General features: G+C 38.9%; 1 pseudogene; it reads right to left on the bottom strand.

The window, feature by feature from the left end:
* Positions 1 to 1,466: 1,466 nt before the first annotated feature.
* Positions 1,467 to 3,224, bottom strand: LOC109392180 (40S ribosomal protein S15a pseudogene; annotated as a pseudogene).
* Between the last annotated feature and the right edge of the window lie 14,002 nt (positions 3,225 to 17,226).

Here is a 17,226-nt window from a genome sequence, read left to right on the forward strand (position 1 = left end):
AGAAGGTTGACTTCAATTATAATTGACATAATTCAAGGGAGCAAAGACCAGAAAGAAATTAGGATGGACCTAATTCTTATATAAAGGATTAGAAGAAAAATTTAATGTATAGTCCTAAATATGAATAAGAAGCTTCAGACCCTTAATGCCATTAGCTGTGGAACCAAGTGAAACTCAATCCTTTTTATTCTTGAAATAACAAATGAATGATGGCAAGAAGAAGAAAATTGATCACCTTTATGGTTGTTAAAATTATTAGCAAACTGTTAGATTTCAATCAATCTACCTAGAAATGGAATTCTTCCAAATTTGCCATATTTTTGTTAATATCAACACATCTAAATTATGACCTATTTATTCAAAGATTGTTCATATTCAAATTTTTAACCATTTCCTTGGGCATATATATCTTCTCCTAGATTGTGCTTTCATAGCTCGAGATGAGGAGAAATTCTTGGAGTAGCCCCACATTTGATTTTAGAGTTGATGAAAATCAGAGTATACATTTTTTTTTTCTTTCTTCTCAGGCCTCCACTTTTCAAACTGAAATGCTATGACAATATTTATGTTTATAATTTCTTAACATGACCAAGCAAGATAGAAAATGTAAGACTAAAAAGATTAATTGCTGCTGAAAATGCAGCCCCATCACAATTTATTTTAAAAGCCCAGGACTAATGAAAAAAGAGTTAAATATATTTGTTTTTAAGGAAAAACTTTCTTCAGTTCAATTCTAAGAGATGATTAATTGCAGTGATTTTCTCATGTGTTCCACTGATCTTGCTGGACTGCCTTCATTGAATTCAAGTGGCAGTTGGGGCTGAATAGCTTAATATCTTCTGGTATCACATATCCTGCTTCAAATGTAATTACAAGTTTCTAGAAGCTGAATATAAAGAACTCATTTAGAACGGCTGTTCAGGTTGTTTACTATAGACTATACATACAGTTATTCAGAACTGTAAACTCATTCAGTTACTAATAGCCTTTAAAAAAAATGAATAAACCTCTTGAAACAGGGAGGTTTTACTTTAATCAGTACCTCGATGTTAAATTTTGCCGTTAGACCAAAGTCCAAAGCTGGGGTTTGATTTTGTGCCATTACAGTATAAATCGTTCATCAGTCTGTGTGTTCACATCGACCTGGTTCTCTGGTACTCACTAAACAGCATTAGCATCTGAAAACCAAGAACAGGAAGTGCCTCTATCTGTTAAGAAAAAAATGGCAGTTGTCAATCTGGAATTGAGTCACAGAGAGAAACTGTTGATGGAGCATTCTATAGTTTTAAAGCAACAATAACCCCAGGAAAATTCTAATTAGCAAATTGGTATCCTTAACGTGTTTTGAGTTTAGTCTGTGTTGTCATTTTGTTCTTTCATTTGTATAGTCAATATTCTGTCCCTTGCTTTGCCTTCAACTTCTTTTTTAAAATCCTATGATACTAATAACTATGAAAAGTGACCTGTTACGTAGTGGAGAGCTTCAGTTTCTGTAAGGCAGTAACAATATTACCTAAATTAAACACCATTGGAATTTTCATGACATTTTATTCATTTTTAATAAGATCCTTTGTTTGAAACATTAGCTAGTTGATCTGTCCTTTTTCAGTCAGCTTCATTTTTCCTCCCAGAACTAAAATAGATTATCAGGGGTCTTTATTTCATCTGGTAGCTCTGATTGCTGTTCACCATGCGGGGAACAAAATTATGAAAGATCATCTATCTTCAAATACAATATTTCCCTATGAAATTGTGAGGCCAGCTTTCCTGACTGGTAAATGACTGGCAGGATTACATTTAGTTATACAATAAATGGAATTTCTTCCATTCCTAATAGTCTACCCTCTGTGTGTTCATGAAGTCCACACCATAATGGAAAAAAAAAAAAATTCAACTAGTAATATCCCTAAACTACTGCTGCCAGACGGTTGTTAAATGGGGTGCACAAGACATGTCAGGCATCCACATGGCTGCCCAATGGGAAAATCTCTTTCCAGTTCTGACTCTATGCGGAGATTAGCTTTCCCTGCCCGAGAAGGTTTAATGCTCCCTTCCCAGCATGACGACATACAGAGTGCTGATTCCACTAGAACAACACATGGTCCATAGGATACACATATGCAGGAGCAAACACTAGAGTGTGAGAAGATGAGGGTGCTGAAGTGAACATCCAGCCACTCTTGCTAGTTTAAGTAAAGCAAGCAACCAGCATTTGTAGATCATACTAGAGGGAAGCCGGCAGTTCTGGCCCTTGCACCGACAGCCTCAGAGATACCAGAACTATTCCCTTGATTGAAGATTATTTAGTGGAAAGAAATGAGAGACTGACTTCAAGGAGCTTGCATTCTAGAAGAGATCAGGAAAGCGGATATAAACACGTGGACAAGTAAATAATGTCAGGTGCTAGAAGAGGTATGCAAACCACAGAGCAGGCTAAGGTGCTAGAGCTGGACGATGAGGTAGGGGAGCACTGATTTTAGTTAAAACTGGTGGCAAGGGCCTCTGTGAGGTAGGGGATACTTGACCTGAACTTGGGAGCAGAAAATTTCAATCAGAAAGTACAGAGCACAGAGTTCCTGGGACAGAAAGAGGTTTTGTATTGGTTTGCCAAAGCTACCATAACAAACACTACACACTGGGTGCCTTATACAACAGAAATCTATTTTCTCACAGTTCTGGAGGCCAGAAGTCTGAGGTCAAGGTGTCAGCAGCGTTGTTTTTTCTGAGGTCTGTCTCTTTGGCTTGTAGATGGCCATCTTCTCCTTATCTTTTTTTTTTTGGGGGGGGGCCATTGAGCCATTTGATTTGTACATAAGTATGACATTCCTAGAAAAACAAATCCCAGGATTTTCCCTCCTGTGTGTTCTCATCTTACTTCGTCTTGGTCCTTGGTGCCCTCTGAGGTTGTCAGTACCGTGAAACAGAACTGGCGGGATGGAAGGAAGTTGTTCTACCCTTTTTCTAAATCTTTAAGTTGCACATCAAATCGGAAGCCAGTCACTCCACGTTTGTTTAGCCTGCCCGTGAGGTTCACAATTTTTCCAGCTCTGGGATCATCAATGTTTTCAAATTTGCCAGTGTAGCCATGCTGCATCATCACGGTGAGAAACCAGAAGAGGACTTCGAAGCCCAGCTCAATACGCACCTGGTATTTGCCTCTCTTTTCAGAATTGTTGACGTTTGACGTTCATGAGCGCCTCAGCCAGGACACTCATGAGCACCATTATAATGGCCCGAAAAGCTGGCAGAAAGATTCTTCTTGTGTTTTTACATGATCTTTCTTCTGTGTGTGTGTGTGTGTGTGTGTGTGTGTGTGTGTGTGTGTGTGTCCTTATCTCCTCTTCACATAAGTACACCAGTCGTATTGGACGAGGGCCTACCCTAATGACCTTATTTTATCTTAATTACGTCTTTAAAGACTCTGTCTGCAAATTCAGTCACACTCTGAGGTACTGGGATTTAGGACTTCAACACATGCATTTGGGGGCACACTTCAGCCCATTACAAGCTTGGTGTGTTCAGGGTCACAAAGAACACTAGAGTGGCTGCAGTGTGGGGAGCAAAGGAGAGTAGAGAGGAAGTAGAAAGTGAGGTGAGGATTCCAGGGTTTGTTTAATGTGTGTTATTCCAGGGCTTCACATGCCCATAAGCTAAGCCCTTTCTATGACTTCAGGGCTTTATTCAGGGTGTCTTATTCCCAATAATTTTTGAATGGATTATGTGTTATGCCAACTCAGTGCATAGTTTTATACATTTTTCTGAGTTATTTTGAGATCACTGGCACAAAATAATAAAATAATTCTGTGTCGTAGTATATCATGAGGATTTAACTATATGATACATGTAGACACTTAGCACAGTGCCTAAAATACAGTAAGCACTCAAAAATACCCACTTATATAATTATCATCATCATCATCATTATGGGTAATTGAGCCCTAGATCCCAGTCAGGAACAACTACACTTAACTACCCAAAGAAAAGAAAAGTAAGACTTGTCCCTGAAGAGCCTTCTCCAGACTCACCTTCAACTAACTACAGAGCAAGCTCAGAGGATAAGAGAACAATATGCTCTCCACTTTTAAATGTTGTGAGGAGACCAACTTACTCCATTGATTGGGATTCACCCATCTGAGATGGCGGTGGCCTGGGCTGGAGGAGAGCTCACTCTACATTGGGAAAAGCAGGCCTCTCTTCCCGGAGACCTGTTGCTGCGTGAGCTCACTGCAGAGCCCACTGCAGGCCACCCCTTTCTCCACTCCTTACCTCCCAGTGCAGTCCTTTCTGTGCAATCCTACTACATTAGCACCTAGGTATGCTCCCTACCTAATATCAGTAAAAATAAACAGAAGGGAGGAAAGGAGAGAGGTGCTTTGCCTCCCCTACTTGCTAGAAACAAAAGCTCTCAGAAAATTCCAGAAGGGCTTTGGCTTGTGCAAACAATTCTATCTTCTTCCACAGTGAACAAGTAAGGATAGGAGGTTTTGTTGGGACTAGTGGAAGCGGCTAAAAAGGAAATAAGTGAGCCAATCATTTGGGCTCCTGGGAGAACTAAAGGACAGATCCAGAATCCTCCCAGAGATTTACACCAGAAGGGGTTCCCACTGCTACATTCTCTCCAATCACCTAGTTCCTCAGCTGTCCCTCCCCCCTTAGCCCCCGCCCTGCTCAAACCCATGCCATAGACCACAGGGGTCACCACCTATAGCTTAGAAACTAAGTCCTCACTCCCAATTCCCAAACATCTGAGGAGAAGGGAGAGGCAAGAATACAGAGAAGGGGAAAAGAAGAGGCTGAGAAGATAGAGGAAGGGATAGATTCCTGGTATCCTCTTGGGAACTCTGAACATGTCTTCCTAAAGGAACATTGTTATTCATGGTATTTGTGTCAATTAATCCCAATAGTGCTCTTACACGGTGGTACCTGAGAGAACAAAGTCCCTTCTGTTGTGGATCATATAAACTCTGATGGCTAGTCTGGGAGCATGAGTTCCTACACGGCATTGTTTCTATTGGAAAGTGCGTTATGAATTGAGTAGGGATTCCATGTATTTTTGCAAATGTTTTGTTATCCTGACCACATGTGGTAGACAAAATAATGACCCTCCAAAGATATTCATGCCCTAATCCTTGGGACCTGTGACTGACTATGTTATCTCACCTGGGAAAAAGGATTTTGAAGATGTGATTAAGGTTAAAGACCTTGAGTTGGGGAGATTATCCTGGATTATACAAGTAAACCCAATCTACTCATGAGAATCCTTAAAAGCAGAGAAACTTTTCTGCTTACAGCCAGTCAGTGGGAGATGTGCCTATGGAAGAATGGTCAGAGATGTAACATTGCTGTGTCTGAAGATAAAGGAAGGGGGCCACAGCCAAGAAATAAATGGTGGTCTTTAGAAGCTGGAAAGGTGAAGAAATGCATTCCCACAGAGCCTTCCAAAAGGAAAGCAGCACTGTCCACACCTGGATTTTAACCCAAGGCAACTCATGTTGGACTCCTAACCCACAGAGCCATAAAATAACATATTTGTGTTTTTTTAAAACCATTATGTTTATCGTAATTTATGCCACCAGTATAAAAGTAATACACCACTAAAGTAATGTGTGCTTATTTTAGGAACTTTGGTAATTCAGGAAAACATTGAAAAGCAAACAAAAGTCACCCACAATTCTATTACTCTACAATATCCATTATTAACTTTTTGGAGTATATCCTTCCAGTCTTTTTTCTCTTACAAAATTAAACCACACTTTTTCTCTCACAAAATTAAACCAGCCTATTTTTAAAATACAAATACTGGTATATGCTTTTCCTCATCTAAAATAAAATCATACTTCACATGTTATTTTTATAATCTGGTTTTCGTCTATATTGTGTGAATATTTCCCCACATCACTATATATTTTCTATAGCAGTGTTGTTTTGGCCACATAATATTCCATCTTACAATTATGACATCAAAATTATGTTAAAAATTCTTCTAAAATTGACTATGTTGCATTTACATTTAAAGTTGTAGTTTTAGATTATTATGTATACATTTATATATTATAATGCAGCTATAGTATATTTGCTTATAAACCTATACCAGTACTAGATATTATCACATTTTTTTCTTTCCTTGTCTTTTCAGTTCCCACTCAAAGACCTTCCAATTTAGAAGTTGCAGATAAATCATCGTGACCTATGATCAGTCATGCCTTGGCCAGCAGGTGTCAGGATACAAAAGGTCAAAGGTTTATAGACTACCTCAATACAAAAACAAATATTTTACTATATATGTCAGCTATATCTAACTTATCAAAGGCTCTCACTCTGGAAGGAAAATTTAGTTCAATTTTCCACCCAAGATAGGAATCCATTGAACTCCATCTCACAGAGGGCAATCTAGCCTTTTCCTAAATATTTTCAATGACAGAGCACTCTGTAACATTAGACAGCTTATTCATGCTAGGGCAACACTTATGAATAGAAAGTATAGCATCCTATTAAGCCTAAGTCTGTCCTCCTCTAACTTCTACCCACTAGTCTAGTTGACCCTTGGATACAATACACAATATCCCTATGCCCTCTTCTCTATGGTAGCTCTTCAAATATTTAAAGACAACGTTCATAACCTTGAAATGTATGGATCTCCTGAAGAAATGTTGGAAATTTGAGATCATAACTGAACCATAGATAAGTGTGGTCTCTCTTGAAAACATGTTGTAGAGACATTCTGTTGCCAATCTTCAGAAAAATGTCAAGTAATTCACATGTAACTCAGAAGGCAACAAATAGAACTATTTCTCTCTCTGGGGGCTTCATATTCTTGGATCTAAATTTCAAAGTTCTAGAGATACTAAAAACATTCCAAGGGGGTAGGAGTTAAAAATGGTTTCTTCCTTGTGGAGGACAACCAGCAGTCATGTAGGTATCTTTCTAGATGATCACAAGCTAAGCAGAGGTTAGAGTCAAATGAGCAAGATTATCTAGCTATGTTACTTTATTTCCATTTTGTTATTCACCTAGCCTTGATTGCAGTCCTAATAAAATATCCCAATCTTGTCTCAACTGTTACCTGAGTATTCAAAGAAGGATCATGAAGCCCCATTGGTGGATAAAAGGCAGAGCTACCCTCCTGGTAGCAGTAATTAGCAAGAGAGCTTTACAGTAGGGATTGTGAATAGGTGTCATTTTTAATGCCAACACCAATCAATTAGTAGTGGCTGCCTGGAGCACTGTTGAGAAAGATTCTGAGGCCGTATTCAGATTCAGCAGAAAAGAATGCTTTGATCAATTAGTGCTATAAATCATGAATATGACAGGGGGAGTAGAAAGGTAGAAGAAAGATGAATACCATCTTTGCCCTAAAGGAAGCTGCATATCAAGGAATAAGGGGTAAAACCTTGGAGGATCTGAGTTTCCTTTAGTTAAGGAAGAACACTTCTTTTATTAAGGAAGAAAATATACTAAGGAAGTTATCATTTACCTTATAATTTCACATCACAATTTTTCTAGGACACCTGCATGCATTTCCTTTAAATGTTGATCACTCAGCATGGTTTTCAGATCTTTTGACATCCAGGTTACCCTCCATGAGGCACGTTCTGGTTGATCTCTGTACCTTCTAAAATGCTATGCTTGGAACTCCCTGAAAAGTTGCGGAATAGGGAACAGTACAGCCGAATATAATTCCGAGTAATATTGAAAACAAAGAAATAAAATAAAACCCACAATGCAGCAAGATTAGCCTCAATTACCTTTATTAAATCCAAGGAAAATAAAGGGAGGTGCATCTAACAAGTATGGTACCACTAAAACGGAGAAGCAGACAAAGAACCTAAGAAAGGCGCACCCAGTGGAAGAAACTCTAGTGCTAGGATAAACAAAATTTTATTCTGTATTTTTTAAAAGATTGATAATTTGACAATTATTACAGAAATAAAAGGTAAAACTCATTAAATAACATTTATGAAACAAGACTTACTTGTAGAGAAATATAATAGTAGATATATATATAACACTATATATATAATTAATATATATATAATTATATATATATATTATATATAAATTTATCAGGCCTGAAATACAATTAATAAATGTTAAACATATTCTTGGACTATTCTAATTTATTTGTCTATGTATCTGATCATTTTTCAAATGTACATGAAACCAAAAGTCACAGGGCAGAACAAAGTTAAACAGTATCCCATCTTCCCTTAGAGAACTATGTGGTCTCTAATTAAAAGCTGTTGCAGTCCAAAGACCTCTTATAAGTCTGGCTTGGTCCCAGGAGAGTCATGGGGTTTTGTGCTTATTGTCGTGTTCTTGTTCTGTTTTGTTGTTTTTATTAATTCCTAAGTTGGGTTGATTAAATCAAGCTCTCTGGAAAAAAATCTCTCCAGGGGGCTCTCATGAGAAGGCAGGTTGAGTCCCAGCTAAATTCTTACACAGTTTAGCCTACCATCTCAATTGTCTAACAACAACAGCCCAGAATACCAGCGGGTAGGATGAAAACTGACCATGAGCTAGGAAAATTAAATTCTTCCTGCTTTGCTTTTATCAGATAACTCCTCTCTGTTCCCAATTCAGCCATGACCCAATACTTGCTCATTTATGCAAACTGTAGATGTTGTATCCAAATGAGGAAGGCATAAGAGAAGCAAGGAGCCAAATAAAGACGGGGAGGTCAAATGTGTAAGTAATAAAAATACTTCTTCAAACCTGGTCATCAGTCCAAAGCTATGAAGACTTGGTTCCAAGAGTGCAGATGTTATTTTCAACAAAGTAAGAGCATTTGGTACATTTTTGGCAGAAGGCAAGATCAAGTCCATTTGCTGAAGAAGCCACTCCTTCTTTGATGTGGTTAATTATGACCTCTTGGGGTACATACCAACCTTATCAAAATCCATCTGGGTAGTGCTCTCTCTTGTAAAAATGTCTCCTGTTGCTTTACTATTAATGTTGCTTTCATGCCAACAGTGTTCCTGACACTCTGTAATCCCAGGAAGATGGAGTTCCACACCAGTGACTTGAAACTTGAATAAGACAGACTCAGAAATTGAGACATAAAACTACAGGTGAGAATGTAGGCAGATCTGAAGATTGCAAGTTACATTTTCATTTTTCTTCATCTTTTCTTTTGTTATCCATTAATCTATAGGTTTAATTTTTTTTTCTTTTTTTTTTTTTCTTTTTTTCCTGTGTTACAAAATAGAACTTGCTGGTTGTAAGGGGGAAATTTTTTCCAAAAATGCCAAAGTGCATAAAGAAAAAAGTAAAAGTCCCCTCTCACTAGCTCCAGGGCTAACAGTGAGGTGTGTGTTATTCCAGACGTTTTTCCTATGTATATACTATACATGACTTTCAATGTTGCTTTTTTTAAAAAACCCAAACAGTTTCACACAGAGACATTCACACAAAATGAGTTTTATAAAGATTTTTAGTAAAGAAGTTTTAAGTCAGCCTGGTAGATTCAGAGGGAAAAGAATCAAAGGATTAGTATGGGCCATAGAAAAAGAGCAAAATGAAATTAGGAGATGAGAGAAAAGTTTAAAGCCATCCATGAGTGAAGAATTAAACGAAGATTTCACTGTGGTCCACAGAGTTGAACAGAAGCAACAAAAGCAATAAAGAGACAAGAAAGATATCTATTTTGTTGTCAGTGGTATACCCAGGGTGTAGAATAGTAGGTGCTTTTTGTTTGTTTTTAGTTTTGCTTACTAAATCAATACGCTATAGTCTCACTTCCACTGTAGAGTCTAGATCAAATTAGAACCCAGGAAGGCAGGGACACATTTATAATAGTTAATAAGAGAAGAAACTAGCTCTAGAAAAGTATTTTGAGAATGAGAAAAAAATTTACAACATTTGACGCTGGCTTTTACATGTGGAAGAGAACGAAAATAGAGGTAAAGTTATATGAAAAAGGCAAGATGGATCAAATACACTTGGTGACTATGACAGACATAGAGGGGAAACTGTAAGGTACTTGTTTGAGAAGATCACCACACGGTATGAATTGGGGAGCCCAAGGGAGTGAATGAACATTTGTGGAGTTCCAGCATGTCACAGACTCTTTGTGCTGGGTTATATTATTCATCAGCAACCCTGTGAGGGAGAGATTAATGATATCATTTAAAGATATAGAAACTGAGGCCCAGAAAGGTTTGGTGTCTCAGCCAACAAATAGCAGAATCAATCTTCAAACCAGGTCGTTGTGCTCTGAGCCTAAACCTCATTCCAGGGGACCAAAGTTTCTCTGGAGCAGTTTGTTGTGGAAATGGGTTTATCAGATTGATAAACAGTAGCATGGAGTCTTGCTACTCAGAGCAAATTATAGGGACCATTAGCACTGGCATCATCTGAAAGCGTACTCTTGGGCCGAACTCCAGAATCACTGAGACAAAATCTGCATTTTAACAGACCTCTCGATGGTTGGTATGCATCTTATAGTTTGATAAGCACTCATGTGGGACACTGTATTCCCTAGAACTCAGCACCACCCCTTTGGGAGAATTTCAAGAACTCTCTACCACAGAAAAGCCTGTAACTAGTGAAAAGCTACTTTCCATTTTGCCCCTCGAAAATTGCATGCGGGACCCTGTTAAATCGTTTCATCCTTGTTATGTGCATATCAGATAGTTCATATAGTGGAATGGAATAAAAGTCAAAGGCCACAGTCGTTCCCATTTGGCACCGGGTGGGCCAATGTTTCTCAACAGCATCCACCAAGAAAGCAATTTTCCGCCCAAGTTCATAGCTCTCCTTCCTATCCAAACACACATGACCGCCAATGTTAGCCCTATCTCTACTGCGTAGACCTCAAAAACAATCCCTCACAGGCTGTGCATGTGTGGTGGGGGTGGGAAAATGTTTGCTCTGGAAACTCGCCCTGTGTTTCTAGGCACTACTGGGGCTGAGGTAATTAAGACTCGAAGAGGGAAGATTTCATTCCAGTGTGGTCCCTCCCACTCACCCACAAGGTGCAGCTGGCTAGGGACAACTGGAAGCAGGGAATTCCCCAGGCTTCTAAGCTCTGTCATCAGCTACCCAATGGCCTTGAGAAAGCCATCTGTCCTTTCTGCTCCTCAATTGCCTCACCTGTAAAATGGGCCTCACCTAGTTCACAGGGACACGAGGAGAATTAATTAGTGTTTGCAAAGCTTTGAGATTCCCTAGATGAAAGTGGCTATATAAGTGTAAATTATTATTATTATTATTATTATTATTATTATTATCATCATCATCATCATCATCATCATATAAAATATGGATGACAGATTAAGCATGGGATTATATGTCAACCTCCTGGGGATAGTTGATTTCTGTATAAACAAAAGTGTGTAGACTGTTATTATGCACCCTCCTTTCCCATGTCTGTTCAGGAATGCATTCTCATGCTTGCTAGGCCAAAATTGCAAAAAGAAGTCTCCTCTGGTTCACTAGCAATGAATTCAGATGAGATGGTAATGACTAAAGATTAGAAAATCTCTTGAGCTAAGTATGTCCAGGATCAAATAGATCCTACGACCCATGTGAATGATAATCATCTAGTGAACAGATACAGAGACAGCTCTGAGCCTAGCCTACCACCGAACTAAATTACCAAATCCATCCAAGTAAAAGTTTGCAATGTTTCCCTCAGACATACTATTAATATAAATGAAAGTATAAATAAATGCTGAGTGAATTTTAAGTCTCTCATGTATGATCTCACCACACAACGAAGTTGAAATCTGTGGTGGGGGCAGGGGGGTGAGTAAGGCCACCTTTGTTTACTCTGAGCAAAACAGAGTCAGCTTTACAGTATGTGTTCAAGCCTTCAGTTACTAGGACCTGGTCCTGGAGTGTGTGTGCCAGGGTGGCGAGCCCAGCCAAGCAGAGCTGCCACATAAGGAAAGCAGAACTTTTACAGGAATAGCTAAGAGCACCCGATGTGGGATCCTGCCCTCCAAGGGGCATGAAGGGGCCTGAAGACTTGTATGTGTATGGGAATTATTCCAGGGAAAAGGTTCATAACTTTCAGAGATTTTCAACAAATTGTGTGACCTAAAAGGATTAGGGTCCAAATGCTTTCCTCCCACTGAATTTCACTATTCTGGGACATACACAACTTCAGTTCCCCTGAAACTCTACTTCACACCCCTTCCCAATATGGAAGTGATAACCACATCTGACGTCACGGTTTTCCCAACAATTTCTCTGCTATGCTGATCACTTCAAGGAATAAGCTTGATAAAGTCAACGTGAGCCCTATAACCTGAATCTGGTTCTGATTTTACGTTTTGTTCAGGACACTTTGTTGTTCCAAACCTTCCTCCATTAGGAATAACATTTGTGCTCTGCTGTCCAAGTTTTTGACTAAACTTCCAATGTTCATTTAACTGCCCTTTCACTGTATTAAAATGATCGGACTGTGATTGAAATCTGATGGAATAGGGAACTCAGGCTGAGAAAGTATAAATCTTTATTTCAGATAAGCTCTTGGAAAAAAAAATGTACATATTTTACAAAGCAATCAATCAGAATTCACTTGGCAACTAAGCAATCCCACAGGCCCCAGTTCCCTCATGTGATTTATGAGAACTTCTCTTTCCAATAAAGTGGAGAGTACCTGGAGAAGAAGAGCTTCTCACCCAGCAGTTTTTAATTGTAGCTTCCAAGCTAAGCCAAGGCTCAGAGAGAAGCACAATGGATGCAAAAATTCAAGGAGTGAAAGAAGAGATGGAACAAATTCTACTTGGAGGCAGAACCTTCTCCTTATATTACTTTCTAGCTAAGTGACTCTGTACTTTTTTACTGATACAAATATTAATTCAAATGATGGTTTATACCATTATTCAGAGAGGGTCATGATAGTGCTGGGTAGTGTAAGATTTTTTTTTTTTTTGGTCTTATTACACTAACCACCTTGGGGTAGTCAAAAGAACATTGAACTGGAAGCTAGGGGTCTTGAGTCCCAGGCCACCACTTGCTTGCTGCGTGAACGATCGCTTTCTGTTTTGTAAAATAAGGAGGGTCTACCAGACGGCCTCCAGTTCTAAATTCTGCACCCATGGAACTCTAGACAAGTACTCTGAAGATTATGTAGGGGCATCCTGTTCAGGTTTCTGATGTCTCTGGTACCACAAAGAAACCTTTATTAAAAAGGTGTTTTATGCTTGGAGCTGAGCCTAGGGCAAGATATTAAAGATAAAGAAGAAAATATCGCTGCACTCAAAGAGCTCCCAATCTAACAGCATACCATTAATATAATATTATGTGGTTTAACTAGCATAATCAGCAAAGTTCCACGGGCACACAGTGGGAGAAAACAAGGGAAATCATTTAAAACGAAGGAGGCTGGCCACACGTGCGAAGGCCTGGGAGTATGAAAGGCCTGGTGTGATTACTGGCTGGACAAGCCCAGGACCCTGCCTCCTCCTCCACCCCAGTGAACCCAGCAGGCAATCGGAAGGGAAATTCCAAAGTCTCCTGATCTCTCTCCCCACACCTAATCTGTCCCAACTTCCTTTACTCTGGACCCATTTTTGTGCCCTCCAGTGCCACAGCCAAATAAAAGGCAGCTCCACCCCAAAGTGGAGGGCCTGCTGACCCCGCCCAAGTTCATCACCACTTATCACTTCTTTACTCCCTCCACCCCCTTGGCTGTGTAGTTTGTGCCTAAGGGGAGGAAGGGTGGGACGGAAGACTGGCGCTGCCTTTGGCCCTTTCTGCTACAGGGTGAAGAATTATTTCACTTCCACCCAATTTCCTGTTCAAATGTATTTACTTCTTTTTCCATTGTTCGACTGGATTGGCATTTCTGGAATAGCTCCTTGCTCTTCTCTCCATATCTTCTGTTGTAAAATAGTAACCGGATCTCTTCCCTGGGGTGTAAGGTGAGAAGGTAGAATGTCTGGGCAAAGTACATTCCCATAAGTGTTACTGTGTTGCTTTTCACAGAAGATGACAATATCAAGAGGGCTTTCTGTTTAATTTTCTAGCAATGGTTCTAGGTCGTTACTAATTTATTCTTTCATCCCATCTCCCTAGAGACTAAGGGAACATTACTGGTAGGCAACTAAGCCAACAGTGCAAAATCCAGGATTCATACTCAGATCCTCCTGTCTAATGCTTGTGCTGGCTTACTCTATTAACTCATTAGTATCAAACTAGCAAGTACCTGAAACAATGTACAGTTCTTATGCTATTGGTTAAAGTAAACTTTCCCAGTAGTATTTGATCAAATAACAAATGTTCCCCCCAAAAAAGAGTTTTGTAATCAAATAATTTGGGGGTTAAAAAGTTAAACAGTCTCCCTACTACAGGACTTCTCAGAGCCTATAAGGTACTAATTTGGTTTGTAAATCTTCAAGAAAGTGGTTCACAAATTAATTAGACCCTTTATTCCCAATGGAAGTATGAGTCACCCTGAGGAACTGTTAAAAATTTACATGGCCCAGCCCCACTCCCATATAATGGAGCCCGCAGCAGCCCTGGGATCTATATTTTCCCAGACATCCCAGGTGGCTCAGATGCAGCTGACCTGCACCTTGGGAAACACTGACCTGGACTGTTTCCCTAACAAAACTCTTCTAGGAAATGCAAATGCCGGTGTAGGGAATTAACTCAAAGTCAGTCAAAAAAAAAGGCTGGTTTGTTTTGTTCCACTACACCATAGCTCTTATTCACATTAATTTGAATACATTTTTTTGTTATACCTGCCAGATAAGCCCTCATTCATGAAAAGGGACAAACCAGCACCAGACTTAAGAGGAGGCAGCCTGCGATTGATAACAAGACTCCATGGTCCTGGCCTCCAAAATGAATTCTAGCAGAGCTATTAGTCCCAGTGTCGAGGTTTTTGTTGTTTAGTTTATTTTTAAATACAATCATCCAAATCAAAATGGACTTTCTCCAACCTCTTTTTAAAGCCAGAGAGAGAGCAGAACACTATATTTTGAGGTTGGTAAATTTAAACCATCTTAGCACTTGGCAGATTATCAGGTTTGGTCTCAAGGTTTTCGTGAACATCGACAATTAACCACTAACACCTCCGAGTTATCAACAGTCAGGCACCAGAAAAGCAAACACCAGTGGGATTTTTATTCGTTTGAATCAACAGTATGTGAAATGGGTCAGAGCAACATCGAGCCAGGAATAAAAGTGTTAAATGTACACTGGAGCAGTGTCAATGTGGAGTGGCTTCCGATTGCTTCAGTAGGGCCTACTCCAGACTCACTCGCTAATGAAGAAACAGTACCTTAGGGTACACAATGGCTAGCAGCACTTCGGTAAAATGAAATCAATATTTCAAAGAGGGAAAGTGCAGTGTTCTTAAAATGCAGAGTAACTATGTTCTAACTGGGTTTCTGAAGCCAGTGCTGTGATTGAATCTATGTAATACTCATCATCTGAGGATAAGTAAAAGCAGGTTTTTTAAAGTGAATCAACTTAAAACAAACTCAATCTTTCATTTAAAAAAAAAAAGGGGGGGTGACTTATAAAACGAACTGAAATTATTAATGTAAATTTGTTTCATCTACCTGTGGCTTAAAATTCAGTTCAAAAACATTCAACTAAAGGGAGTTGAATGTTCGAGTAAGGGCAATATTGTGAGCTCACTACGCAATATTTTTTATTTGACTTATTTTCAAAGAGAGTAACTATGGGCATTCGAATAGTTAGCTATAGAATTCCTCCCTTTTACATAATTTCAGAATCATCTATTATTAAAGCTATACGGGAGTCTTAGAGATCATGGAATATGTATTATCAAAAGACTTTCATTCATAAGTTATAGAAACCTAATGTGGTTTGAGCCTGTTTGTCATCCAACTAAAACACCAAATGCTTACCTGACATTAAGAATCTTTTCTCTCTGCAGCCCTCAGCAATGCTGTCCTTTTTGTTGGCATTATTCTTGGGCAAGCTCTCCCCAAAGGACCAAAATGGCCTTTTGGCTACTTTAGGATTATATTTTACTACCATAGCAGCAAAGTAAAAAGCAAAAGGCCCTTTCCCTATAGTTTCAGCCAGTGGTATGAGGAAATGTTTAACAACTAGCTTTCCAGAAAAAAAATTCTGGTTTGTAGGATTTGCCAATTTCCATGGTATAAATATTCCCATCATAGCCAATTTTCAACCTACCAACTTGCCATCACTAAACATGGAGTTAGGAAGAGATGTTCAGTAGTCCATTTACATAGTATTTCCTCCATATAGATACAATACACATAAATAACCTCAAGAGCATAAGTAATAACAAAATATAGTACCATAATTAGAAAGCTATGAGTTTTGAGTATTCACCACCTTTATTTTAATATAATTTTATTATAAGTTTAGATAATCTAATTTTTAATAATGGCTGTGTTTAACCACTGGTTTGCACAATTCCTAGAAATTAACATTGGCTCTTGCAGGCCACTGTGAGCTAGTACACCACTAGTCCCATCAGAAATCCAGAAAGAAAGGTCACAGGAATCTGGCTTGGGTCACATGCCCATTTGTAGATCCATCTCTGAATCCAAGGGGATGTGGTATTCTGACTGGCCCAGCCTGGTTGTTTCCCTAGGAATGGGATTAGACTGCAAGCATGTAGACTAGGAAAGCATCTATGATGATGAGAAAGAGTGGTTCTGCAACAGTAAATGAGAGAAACAGGCCGAGCAGGCAAAACGACAGACATCCATTTTAATAGATACAATTCCGTACATAGAGATAACTAGGGTAAGCATAGAATGTACGGTCCACTTTGAGAGTAAAAGAAGATACTATTAATTATCATGCTAGGACTACAAAAAAGGAATCTCAGGCCCAGGTAGGATAAAAAAAACTGGCTTAGCGTCACACATATCAAATAAGTTACCAGAGCCAGGACTAGAGGCCAAATTTCCTGATTCCTAGCTCAGCTCACTCCAGAGACCTCCATTATAATGGTGTTCCATTTCTCTTTCTTTGGGGTGGCTGTCAAATAGAAAATTCCCAAAAATGAAGGATCAGAACATACTTAGTGGTTGAAATTATCTGAAATTTATTTTTTAAAATTACATATTGTACTTTCTACATTTCAAAGTTTCTTATCCAGTGTTTTAGCTCATTACATATTACTGGTGTGAACATAGACTATTGAGAACAGTTTGACAAAACTAACAAAACCCTTATAATCGTACGTACTCCCTGTCCCAACAATTTAAATTCTGTAAACTAGTTTAAGGAACTAAACAAATGTGCTCAAATGGTTCACTTTAA

Source organism: Hipposideros armiger, unplaced genomic scaffold (assembly GCF_001890085.2).
Source record: "Hipposideros armiger isolate ML-2016 unplaced genomic scaffold, ASM189008v1 scaffold_318, whole genome shotgun sequence".
Lineage (NCBI taxonomy): Eukaryota > Metazoa > Chordata > Mammalia > Chiroptera > Hipposideridae > Hipposideros > Hipposideros armiger.